Source organism: Pan paniscus, chromosome 5 (genome assembly GCF_029289425.2).
Source record: "Pan paniscus chromosome 5, NHGRI_mPanPan1-v2.0_pri, whole genome shotgun sequence".
In the NCBI taxonomy this organism is placed as follows: domain Eukaryota; kingdom Metazoa; phylum Chordata; class Mammalia; order Primates; family Hominidae; genus Pan; species Pan paniscus.
In genome coordinates this window covers 41,815,728-41,828,952 of record NC_073254.2, presented here as the reverse complement: position 1 = coordinate 41,828,952, position 13,225 = coordinate 41,815,728, and the positions used below count along the sequence as shown (strand labels likewise).

At 43.5% G+C, this 13,225-nt stretch overlaps 1 non-coding gene across 1 annotated transcript; it reads left to right on the top strand.

Moving 5' to 3' along the window:
• The first annotated feature begins 6,233 nt into the window (after positions 1-6,233).
• Positions 6,234-6,307, top strand: TRNAI-AAU (transfer RNA isoleucine (anticodon AAU)). The gene has a single exon. It is a non-coding gene; the product is annotated as a tRNA-Ile (tRNA).
• The last annotated feature ends 6,918 nt before the right edge of the window (positions 6,308-13,225 follow it).

Genomic DNA, 13,225 nt, shown 5'->3' with positions numbered 1-13,225 from the left:
ACACCCATAGACTCTAAGGACTGCATCGCACATAGCTTGAGGACCCCAGTGAGTTCCTTGGTGAAGCTGTGACAATATTTCCTTCATGAGGGGTTTAGACAGCATTTCCCTTCCATCTGTCCACACCCACTTCCCCTCTGGGCTTTCCTTAGCTCCTATTTTCTTGAGTTTCTCTTGGTCTGTGTGGGAGAAGATGGAGATCACAGCTGGAGGGGGAAGACAAGGGGTTAGATGGAAAATGGGTGCCTCTTGGGAATAGGCAGCTTGCTAGCTTGCTTAGCTACTTAATCTGTGAGGTTATTTCCCGGCTTTCAAAAGATGGGTTATTTTGGTGTCCTGGGACATGGACAACTGCAATCTCTTCCGGCAGCTGAAGATTTTCTAGCACTTGCATAATTAATTCCTTGTGGACCAAATCTTGGCCCTTACTATTGATGAGGCCTCGTTCAGTCCAGATCTTTTCCGAAGGCATACTTGGAGTAAGTGTAAATAGTTCCTTCCTGATACTGCAGGGATTTTAAGGCTTGGTTTAATGCAAAGAGTTCACATATTTGGGCAGACCACTTATTTGGCAGTCTTTCTGACTCTACCACTGTGAGGGTTTCCCTATCAACTATGGAGTACCCGTTGTGCCTTTTTCCTTCAATGACCTGGGAGGAGCCGTCTATAAAGAGGTGATGCCCTGTTTGGAAGGGGGTTTCGTGCCTGGATGCGATCTGACTCTAGTTTGAAAACTGATTAGATCTAAGCAGTTATGCTCACGTTCCTCCTGGTTTGGATTTCCTGTTAGGAAAGCAGCGGGGTTGAGTGAATTGTCAGTGGTTAGTGTTAGGTTATCTCCCTCTAATGAGATAGCTTCATATTTTAAAATCCTTGAGTCAGTGAGCCATCTCCCTGCCTTCTGATTAAGAATGGTTCTGACTTGATGAGGGGCACTTACGATGAGGTTTCCCCCAAAGGTTATTTTCCTGCTTTCTTCTGTTAGCAAGGCAGTTGCTGCTATGGATTGAACAAATTCGGGCCATCCACGGGTTACTGGGTCAAGGATTTTTGACAGAAAGACTACAGGCTGCCGGTGGCCTCCATGTTTTTGGGTGAGTACCCCTAAGGCCACTCCTTTGCTTACATTAATGAAAAGATGGAATGGCTGTTCTAAGGAGGGCAAAGTTAGAACAGGGGCAGTTACAAGTAGGTGTTTTAATTCTTTTACTGTTGGATCTCTGATGGGGTCCAAAGGAGGGGGTCTGGTCCTTCTTGAGTGAGTTTTTGATATAGGGGCTTTGTTTTTAAGGCATAAGAGTCAGTCCACAGATGACAATATCCAACCAATCCTAATAATTTCCTAAGTTCCTGCTTTGTTTCAGGTAAAGGCAAAGACAGGATACCTTCAATTCGTTCGGATTCTATCTTTTGTTCACCTTTACTGATTAGATGTCCTAGATATTTTACCTCAGATTCTATGAATTGGATTTTGTTCTTTGAGACCCGTAATCCTTGTCCCCTTAGGAAATTTAGGAAGTTAACTGAAATTGCTGTTACTTGATCCTTGTTATCTCCTGAAATGAGCAGGACATCTACGTATTTGAGTAGGCATATGGATGAAGGCACTGAGAAGTTTTCTAGGACTTGCTCTAAAATTTGACCAAATAGATTTGGGGACTCTGTAAACCTTGGGGCAAGACTGTCCATCGACCGGAGTGAGGGTCCTCTCACTCAAAGGCAAATTTGTCCCAGCTGTCCTCTGCTAAAGGGCAAGCCCAAAAGGCATCATTTAAATCTATCACCGTGAACCATTGGTGGTTATGCGGGATTCTACTGAAAATGGTGTAAGGATTGGGAACAACAGGGTGGATGGTCTGAACTATTTGGTAAATAGCCCAGAGGTCTTGGACTAGCTGGTATGACCCGTCTGACTTCCTTACAGGCAATATTGCAGTGTTATAAGGGGACACACAGGGTTCAAGTCTTTCAATTACAGGTTTTAAAACTATCCTGGTTTTAAACCTATCCTGGCTTCCAAGGGAATAGAGTATTGTTTTCGTGGACAAGGCTTTCAATGATAGGTTATAAACCTATCCTGGCTTCCAAGGGAATAGGGTATTGTTTTTGTTTCACTATTTCCCCAGGAGTTTTTAATTTGACATGGATTGGAGGAACCCATCCTCGATTCCCTTCTTTCGACCATACGATTCCCTTCTTTCGACCATACGTTGGGATGGATGCGGCTTTCTTCTGAAGTGGTGAGTACGTTTAAGGAAGTAAGGAGTTTTCCTTGATTAACATATAGGCCTGTGCCTAACCTTAACATTAAGTCCCTTCCTAATAAATTAGTTCCTGCTTCAGGAATTAAGAAGAACTTAGTAGCAACCGACTTATTCTTATATTTGACTTTGGTTTCCTCTAGAATTTTTGCTCTGAATCCTTCCCCTTTAACTCCTGAGACAGTAAGGTCTTCGGCTGAACAGGATAAATCTGATGGGAGAAAACATAGGCAGGAGCCAGCTGCTCCCGAATTGACCAGGAAAGTGACTATTTCCAATTTGGGTCCCACCGTTAAATTTATCAAGGGCTCTTGGTGGGACTGAAGATGGAAGACGTAGAGCCCCTGAGCCCACTGTTCTTCAAATGTCATGAGTGAAAGGACTTTCTTTTCCCTCTCCCATTCGGGACATTCCCTCTTAAAATGTCCTGGCTTTCCACACCTGAAACATCTGTGTTTCCTTCTCCCCCTCCTGGTTCCCTGATTCTCAGGTTTCGTCCCTTTGCTTCCTGTATAGGGTCTGGCAGCCTGGTACTCAGAAGGTTTACAAGTTCTATTTCCCTGGGATGCCTGTTGAAAAGTTCCCTGTTGTAGGGTGGACAGCATAATTTTTGCCTTTTGCTTCTGCCTTTCCTCATCCCTCCGTACATATACCTTTTGGACCTCTCTTTAAAGTTCCTCTATGGGACAGTCTTTCTAATTTTCTATCTTTTGTAATTTCTTTATAGTGTCTGGCCAACTATTGGTGACAAGGTGGAGCTTTAACATCCTTTGTCCTAGTGGGTCCTCTATGTCCAAACCTGCGTATTTTCTTATCTGTTCCTTAAGTCTGTTTAAGAATTCCATGGGCCCTTCATCTTTCTCTTGCTGTACATTAAATGCTTGGGAAATGTTTTGGGTTGGAGGAACTGATTCCTGAATCCCTTTAATTATCATATCCCTATCTCTCATGTTTTCCCGGTGAGCTGCACTGTTGTTATCCCATTGAGGGTCCTGGGCCGGGAATTTATGCTCTGCTGCAAGGACATTCTGACGAGGGGGGTGCTTGCGCTCCCAGACTATCATAGCAGCCTTGCAGATCATGGTTCTTTCCTCTCCTAAGAAGATAATACCTAGAATAGACATCAATTCAGCCCAGGTATACAGTTGTGGCCCCATAAATTGGTCAATTTGATCTGAGACTCCAAAAGGGTCATTTAACAGCGGTTTGAGTCTCCTTTTTAGATTTCTAACTTCTTCACTAGCTAAGGGGGGCATTTACGAAGCCAATATCCCCTCCTCCTAGTAGTACTTCCCTCAAGGGAAAAAAGGTTGGGGCAGACTTCTTTGAAGAGAGGAAAGGAAAGTTTTGAACATCCCTTTGGAATTGTTCTATTTGCCACTGGAGCTTTCCTAAGGGAGGGGCATGTTCGAGTGGCTGTCCAACGGGGGTGTGTGGTGTCAAGGCCCATGGGGCAGGGTTATATGGGGGAGGGACCGAGTTTTAGCTTGGGGCAGAGGGGTAGGTGCGGGAAGGGCTGTTGTTCAGTCGGGGCGGAGAGGTAGGCAGGGGAAGGTGGTCTAGAGGATCCCGTGCATCTTTGGATATAGAATATGACTTAGCTAGGTCGTCTTTGGGGGGTTTTGAGTTTGGCTTTGCTTTTTCGTCCTTTAAGGGATAGAGAAGGACAGGTCCTTGTCTCCAACATAGAGCATAATCTATCTCCTCTTGAGAAACTGGGCTTTTATCATTGACATACTGGATCAGGAGTTGGCATATCCAGTCCTCGTCCCACCCAAACTTTGGCCAAAAGACCGAAGGTCTGAGGATGGGTTCCTTAGTCCAAATAAAACAGCAATACTTTATCATTTGCTGTCTTTTCTTGTGTTTGGTCCTTTCATTATCCTTCCAGTATTTTAACATTAGGCCTAGGGGACTGTGAGGGAAATTTTATTGTCTGCTTGGCCTTTTAGAGTCTCTGTCTTACTTGGGGGTATTTCCCATCCTGGAGGTTGGTGAGGCTTAATATATAATATTAGAGATCTCTTGCATTCCCGTGTCTTAGAGGCTCAACCTCCCCTTTTTCCACTGGAGGTTTCTTGCACTCTCGTGAGCACTCACTTCGTCCTTATTGGCTGCTTCCCTTGCGGGAATTTTAGGCACCTCTTAGCATTGGCGGGTAGGTGGAATCCCCTGATTGGAAAACCGCCCTAAGCCGTATGAGGTGACCACGGAACCAAGTCCGGACTCCGCACTCGCCTTGCGCCCAGTGGTACGTCTCACTCACACACTTTAAACCTCCAGAGACCCCAACCACCAAGGAATGCTTTGCCGCCCCAATAGCAACGTTTCTTACCTTGGTCTGTGCACAGAGTTACCTGTGGTCGCCATGGAATTCTTTTTTTTTTTTTTTTTTTTTTTTTTTGAGACGGAGTTGCCTAGGCTCTGTTGCCTAGGCTGGAGTGCAGTGGCATGATCTCGGCTCACTGCAACTTCTGCCTCCCAGGTTCAAGTGATTTTCCTGCCTCAGCCTCCCAAGTAGCTGGGACTAAGGGCGCGCACCACCACGCCCGGTTAATTTTTGTATTTTTAGTAGAAACGGAGTTTCACCGTATTGACCAAGCTGGTCTCACAGAATTCTTAAGGATCCTCCCTACTGTCCGCGTTGCTGAGAGTCCGGATTTATTCGTCACTTCGGGCGGGACTCGATCCTCCGCTCCTGGGGCCACCACGAGGCAATGGGACGCGTCTCCCCATGAAAGATAATCGCTAGCCCCTCCCGAAGGAGAATGGGATCCCGGACGAGTCCCTAAGATTTACTGGAAACAAGTGCTTGGTGTAGCCAAAAGAAACCCTCACTTAGAAAATTCCTCAGCAAGGCATCTTTACTTCTGCAGAAGGGTGCTCCTTGCCTGTTACAATTGCAAGAGCACACCAAACAAAGGAGGGAAGGAGTTTTTAATCCTAACGCAGTTCCTGTTTCTGTGTCCTTCCCCTATTGGCTGGGGTTGGACCGCACAATCTAAGCTGATCCCGACTGGCTAAGACTTAAACTTTGGCAAATAGGGTAAACCCTGGATTTGCGAAAAAAAGGAGTGTATGTGTGTGGTGGGGGGCGGGGGGCGGGCAGGACTGATGTACAACTTTTGCAACTTATGACCAGAAAGTTGAGTCTTTGAAGAGGGACTTAGTTGTCCCAACACTCTGAGTTGCCTGACCCGGTCCTGGGCTCAGTTCCTCCCAGATACCGGCGTTTATCATTGGTGTAGATAATGGTGACTTCCCTTGTCTTAGATGTGGGTGTCTTGGTCTTCCCGGGACGGAAGGAGTCAGAGACTCTTGAAAGGAGCCGTCCTGCTGGTCCTTTCATTTACGCCGATGCCAGCCCGGCACTCGAGCATCACCAAGGGCCCGGTGCCCGGGACTGCAGGGCCAAGTCTGATTTTATCGTTTGTGGAGCTGCAAGCTTAGGACGCACAGCTGTGAATTTCGGGTCCTGGTGACTGCGGAACCACCGCGAGGCCAGGAGGCGAGAGAGTGCACTTTCCCAGGTTCCCAGGCCTAAGAGCCCACCTGGCTGGAATGGTCTCAAGGAGCAGAGAGGAATCCGCACCCTCCGAGTCCTCCGAACCCTCCGATCCTGCGAACCTGGGGCGGCTCTGCGGTTGGTTCCGTGAGGAACTGGCCGCGATCGCAAGCTTAGAGCTGCTTTTTGGTTTGTTCTGAGTCCTTCACCTGGTGAGGGGAAGGAAGCCCTGCTTGGGGTCGTTGAATCTGAGGTTTCTCCAGTCAGAATCAGTGGTTTGAGACTGTTTTCCCTGAAACAGCATGGTTTTCCTGTGCCTACAGTGAGGAATTCTCCTTTTCTTAAAAAAAAATATATATTTTATTAATAAAAGGGAAAGTAACGCTTCTATTACAAAAAAAAAAATTCAGCGGGCATGGATCAGGTATGATTTAAATAAACATAAGAAAAGGCCCTCCCAGCAAGGAGGCCGGTTAGCTCAGTTGGTTAGAGCGTGGTGCTAATAACGCCAAGGTCGCGGGTTCGATCCCCGTACGGGCCACTGACGTAGGGGTTTTTTCTTTTTTTTTCTTCTTTTTCGTTTTTATTTTACACCGACCACACCTCGCCTGTAAACTTCGGTTTTACATCGAACTCCGTAGCCTCGCCTATCCATTTATAAATGTAGTTGCACTAGCTAGACAGGAATTTTTTTCTTTTTTTTCTTTTTTTTTTTTTCTTAAATCGACCACACCTGGATTGTATACTACGGTCTTACATCCAACTCCGGAGCGCTGCCTATCCATTTGTAAATGTGGTCGCAATAGCTAGACAAGCATTAGATTTGCACGTTTTTTATTCTTTTGAAGAAATAATATACGAGTTAGGATGAAAAGGTTTTTTTTATTTGTTTGTTTTTGAGACAGAGTCTTGCTCTGACGCCCAGGCTGGAGTGCAGCGGCGCGATCTTGGCTCGCTGCAACCTCCGCCTCCTAGGTTTAAGCAATTCTTCTGCCTCAGCCTCCCAAGTAGCTGGGATTACAGGCGTGTGCCACGATGCCTGGGTAATTTTTGTATTTTCAGTAGAGACGGAGTTTCACCATGTTGGCCAGGCTAGCCTTGAACTCCTGACCTCAGGTGATCCGCCTGCCTTGGCCTCCCAAAGTGCTGAGATTACAGGCATGAGTCATCGCGCCCGGCCAGGATGAAGATTTTTTAAAGGAAATTCAATGAGGTGGGTGGGTGATTTTAGAAAAGGGTTAAATAAGAATTTGATAATGTCTTGTATTATTTTGGGGAAAAAAACCTTTCTGAGATAATACTATTTTGACATATTTTAAGCTTTTGAAAGAGATCATATTGATTCTTCTCCTAGTTGATCACTCAGTTGGTTAAATTGTTGTGTTTGTAGCTTTGAGGGCGAGGGTTCAGTCTACGTGGGAAAAAGCCAGACTTGTGACGTTGCTTTCTGCCAAGCTCCAGACACGCAGCCACAACTGCTCAGTGTTAAAATGGATCCGTGGTTAGCCTTAGGCTTATATTTGACAGCTGTTCTCGATGTGGCCCATACCAAGCCATTTACGATGCGGCCCTTACCAAGCCATTTACAGTTCATTAAACAATTTTTGAACATATATCGTAAAAGCGATAGGTTTGAAATGTGACAAAAATGGAGTGCGTGGTGGGAAATAGGAGGGCCAGAGCCTCTGGGTCCACTCTAAGTCTTAGCACCTCGCTCTTTCTGTCCTGCGCTTTCTTGGAGTCTGGTCACTGGGTCCCCGTGTGCCTGGCACGTGTCTCATTTACATTTCTTCCTTCACTCCTCATCCTCCCAACATATTTTTACCCTTCTCTTATTTTAAAACATGGGTTGCTATGAAAATGACATTAACAATATTGATAAATAATGCGGTAAATAATGGCTCAAAAACAGCGCCAAGGACATAGTGGGCGAATCACAAAGGGAAGGGGCTCCCTCTGTTTTGCTCAGTGCTGTGATTTTTCACGTCAAAAACAGTAAGTAGCTCAAAGTCAGCGACTGAAAAAGATTTCTTTAGAATAAATTAATGAAGAGTACCTACTACTTAGTCCATTGTATATTAGATGATATATACAGATTTAAGTATAAGAAGGATTCCACAGGTAGTTGCTGACTTTGAAAACGAAGGGAGCCACCAGCCAGAGAACTCAGGCATCTGCTAGAAACTGTGAACAACCTGTAAACCGTTATCTCAGTCCTACAGCTGCAGGGAACTGAATGCTACTGACAACCTGAGTGAGTTTGAAAACGAATTCTCCCCTAGAGCCTCCATAAGGAACATGGCCGGGCCTGCTGACGTTTTGGTATTAGTTTGATGACACCCTGCCAGACTTATAATGCACAGAACTGTGTGATAATGAATGGATGTTGTTTTAAGCTATTAAATTTGTGGTAGTTTGTTAAGGAAGTAATAGAAAAACTAACAAAACAAGAAATTGTTAACCCACCCACACTTCCTACTATCTATCCTGGGTTATCTTCCTCTCTTCAGTGCAGTGTAAGATGAAATATGGTTTTAAAATGAGGGACAATAATTTTCAACATCAACACAGTAAGAATGAAAAAAAAAAGAGGGAGCTTCTTTTGATCCATTAAAAATTAAGGATATAGATATGCATATATATGAAAAGTTAATACATTCACATAAACAGTAACTAAAAGTGAAGATTTTCTTCTTCCTCATAACCCACATCTGCTCAGTTCTCAGCACTACCTCCTATATATGACAATTCTTCTTAGTTTCCTATGTATTCTCCTTAATGTTCTTTGTGCAATAGGTGCAAATATACATAATACATTTTACTTTTCCTTTCTACTTATGTAAAATATAACATTATACACACTATTTTACATTCTGCTTTTTTCACTTGATATGCCTTGGAGATGTCTAATTTAGCAACACTTGTAATGCTTTCAAACAGCATTATATGCTGTACAGAAATAAAACTTTTTTTTTTTTTTTTTTTTGAGACAGAGTTTCCATCTTGTCGCCCAGTCTGGAGTACAGTGGTGTGATCTTGGCTCACTGCATCCTCCATCTCCCGGGCTCAAGTGATTATCCTGCCTCAGCCTCCCGAGTAGCTGGGATTACAGGCACCCGCCACCATGCCCGGCTAATTTTTGTATTTTTAGTAGACACGGGGTTTTGCCATGTTGGCCAGGCTGGTCTCGAACTCCTGACTTCAGGTGATAACCCCACCCCCACCTCGGCCTCCCAAAGTGTTGGGATTACAGGCGAGAGCCACCGAGCCCGGCTGAATCTAGACCCTTTAAGTTAATCCCACAACTGAGGATAGGAAGTATATAAGCAGGATTGGAGAGAGAGAGAGAAGATTACACCTTTACTTTAATAATATGAATAAAACTCTATATGAAGCCATGTGATATTCCAAAGAGTCTTCAAGTAGGGGATCCATAACACTCTGTTGATCAAAGGAAATTACATATTCATTTGTTAAAAGATGACTTTCAGAAAAAGCTAAATCCGTAGCTCTCATACAGATATAAAAATAAGCATACGATTGAAAAGAATAAAATGCTTCAGAATAAACTTAACCAAGGAGATGCAAGAATTGTACTCTGGAAACTACAAAACATTGCTGAAAGAGATTAAAGATGTTAGAGTGCTCATTGCAATTAAAACAAACAAAACAAATATCAACAAGGAGGCACTAAGCCTATTCTGACACCGCTGGTCTGTAGTACCAGAAGTCTTGTTGATGCAAAGTGTAAGTAAATTATATTTTAATGAAAAGGTAGATAAAACATTGTACAACAGTACTCTAGGCCACCAACAAAACTATGACAGACATCCGGGCACGGTGGCTCAGGTCTGTATTCCCAGCACTTTGGGAGGCCGAAGTGGGTGGATCATTTGAGGTCAGGAGTTTGAGACCAGCCATGGACAACATGGCCAAAACCCATCTCTACTAAAAATACAAAAAAAAAAAAAAAAAAAAGCCAAGCATAGTGGTGTGCTCCCTTAATCCCAGCGACTCAAGAGGCTGAGGCATGAGAATCTCTTGAACCCAGGAGGCAGAAGCTGCAGTGATCCGAGATCGCGCAACTACACTCCGGCCTGGGTGACAGATATGAGACCCTGCCTTTAAAAAAAAAAAAAACCGAAAAAGAAAAAGAAAAGGAAGCTGTAACAGACACACTAAAAGCCCTCCAGCTTTAACTTGTAACACAGCTTCATTCTCAAAGCTGACTTCTTTTTTCTTTTTCCTGAGTATAGAACAGTTAAAATTTCAAACAGCTCCTTGACACTGCTTTTCATGTCCAAACCAGACATTTTGTTGTAATTCGATAAAAGGCCTCTTCCCCTCCTCCCCTACACAAACACACCCCCACCACACAGACTGAGTCTTGCCCTCATACCCCAAGGTAATGAGTGAATTATGCTTAGGTCCTTGTAAAGAAAATCTTGGGATGACGAAGGGGCTAGGCAGCAAGAAACGAAACAAAAGAAAACAAAACAAAATTTTGTATATGACTTTTTTTTTTTTTTTTTTTTTTTTTTAGACAGAGTCTCGCTCTGTCACCCAGGCTGGAGTGCAGTGGTGTGATCTCGGCTCACTGCAACCTCCGCCTCCCACGTTCAAGCGATTCTCCTGCCTCAGCCTCCTGAGCAGCTGGGATTACAGGCACGTGCCACCACGCCCTGCTCATTTTTGTATTTTTAGTAGAGACAAGGTTTCACCACGTTGGTCAGGCTGGTCTCGGACTCCTGACCTCAGGTGATCCGCCGCCTTGGCCTCCCAGAGAGCTGGGATTTACAGGCGTGAGCCATCGTGCCCGGCCTGTATATGACTTTTAAAACAAGAGGACAACACAGTATTTTTCAAAATTGTGTATAGCGCATATGCATGGACAAAGCAAGTGTGGCACGTATTTGCATAATGTTTAATTTTAAAAAATTATTCTTTAAAAATCTTCAGGATTATATCTATTTTGCTGTGCATTTTCTTTCACTTTGCTTTATCTTTCCAGGGTTGAGGTTGGGATAAAAGGTGTGTTGGTTTAGTACCTCTGCAAGCCCTAACTAGAGTTCTTTCACTTTCCTAAGGTAAGAACATTCTTAATTAGAATTAGGAAGAAACTTTTATTTTTTTAATAGGAAATTAAAGAAGATGTAAATAAAAGAAAAGGCATGTGTATTAGTGAAGGTTCTCCCCAGAAACAGAGCCAATGGGATGTGTGTGTGTGTGTGTGTGTGTGTGTGTGTGTGTGTATAGGAGGGGGGATTTATTTTCAGGAATTGATTTCTGCAACTGTGGAAACAAGTTTAAAACCTTCATGGTGGCCGGGCGCGGTGGCTCACGCCTGTAATCCCAGCACTTTGGGAGGCTGAGGCGGGCGGATCACGAGGTCAGGAGATAGAGACCATCCTGGCTAACACGGCGAAACCCCGTCTCTACTAAAAATACAACAACAACAACAACAACAACAGCAACAAAAATTAGCCTGGCATGGTGGCAGGCGCCTGTAGTCCCAGCTACTCGGGAGGCTGAGGCAGGAGAATGGCGTGAACACAGGAGGCGGAGCTTGCAGTGAGCAGAGATCGCGCCACTGCACTCCAGCCTGGGTGACAGAGCGAGACTCCTTCTCAAAAAAAAAAAAAAAAAAAAAAAAAACCTTCATGGTAGGGCAGCAGGCTGGGGACCCAGGGAAGAATTGATCATACAGCTGGAGTCTGAAGGCATTCTGCTGACAGAATTCTTTTTTCCTTAGGAAACATCAGTTTTTTTTCTCTTCAACTGATTGAATGAGGCCCATTCACATTATGGAGAGCAATCTGACTCAAAGTCTACAGATATAAATGCTTATCCCACCCAAAAAATACCTTTACAGAAATATCTAGAATAGTATTTAACTAAATGTTTGGGTACTGTGGTCTAGCCAAGTTGACACATAAAATTAATCACAATATCCCATGTTCAAAGATGGGAAGACTTAGTATTATTAAAATGGCAATTCTGCCCCAAAGCTATCTAAAGGTTTAATGCAATCCCTATTAATATCCTAATAACTTTTTTTTTTTCAGAAATGGAAAGGCTGATGCTAAAATTCATATGTTATTGCAATCAAAAGAAAAACAGGCTGGGTGTGGTGGCTCGCGTCTGTAATCCTAGCACGTTGGGAGGCTGAGGTGGGCAGATCACTTGAGGTCAGGAGTTCAAGACCAGCTTGGCCAACGTGGTTAAACCCTGTCTTTACTAAAAATACAAAAATTAGCCAGGTGTGGTAGTATGTACCTGTAGTCCCAGCTACTTGGGAGGCTGAGGCAGGAGAATCACTTGAACCCGGGAGGTGGAGGTTGCAGTGAGCCAAGACCATGCCACTGCACTCCAACCTGGGCGACAGAGTGAGACTCCATCTCAAAAAAAAAAAAAAAAAAAGAAAAGAAAAAAAAAAGCTAGAGAACTTGTGCTTTCTGATTTCTAAAGATACCACAAAACTACAATAATAAAAATGGTGCAGTGCTGGCATATATACATATAGATCAATGAGAGTTCAGGAATAAAGCCATATACCTATGACCAATTAATTTTTGACAAGGACCAGCAAGACAATTCAATGAGAGAAAGAATAATCTCTTCAACAAATGGGGTTGGAATAACTGAAAATTCACATGTGAAACTATGAAAGTGGATCCCTACCTTGTACCATATGGAAAATCTAAATCAAAATGGATCAAAGACTTAAATGGAAGAGCTAAAACTACAAAATTCCTAGAAGAAAAAATAGGAATAAATCTTCATGACCTTCAATGTGACAATGGCTTCATAGATATGACACTAAAAGCACATGCAACAAAAGGAAAAATAGGCACATTGGACTTCTTGAAATTAGAAACTTTTGTGGATCAGAGGACATATCAGAAGAGTGAAAAGGCAGCCTAAAGAATAACAGAAAGGCCGGGTGTGGTGGCTCACACCTGTAATCCCAGCACTTTGGGAGGCCAAGGTGGGTGGATCATGAGGTCAGGAGTTCAAGACCAGCCTGGCCAATGTAGTGAAATCCCATCACTACTAAAAATATAAAAAATTAGCCAGGAGGCAGGAGAATCGCTCAAACCTGGGAGGTGGAGGTTGCAGTTAGAGGAGATCATGCCACTGTACTCCAGCCTGGGCGACAATGTGAGACTCTGTCTTAAAAAAAAAAAAAAAAAAAGAATGACAAAATATTTATAAATCATATATCTGGTAAGGGTCTAGTGTCCAGAGTATATTTTAAAAAACCCTTACAACTCAACAACAAAAAGAAAACAAACCAATTAAAAATTGGGCAAAAGACTTGACTAGGAATTCTTTCAAAGAAGATATACAAATGACCAACAAGCACATGAAAAGATGATCAACATTATTAATTATTAGGGAAATGCAAATTAGTGAGATACCACTCCATACCTACTTGGATGACTAGAATTAAAAAATC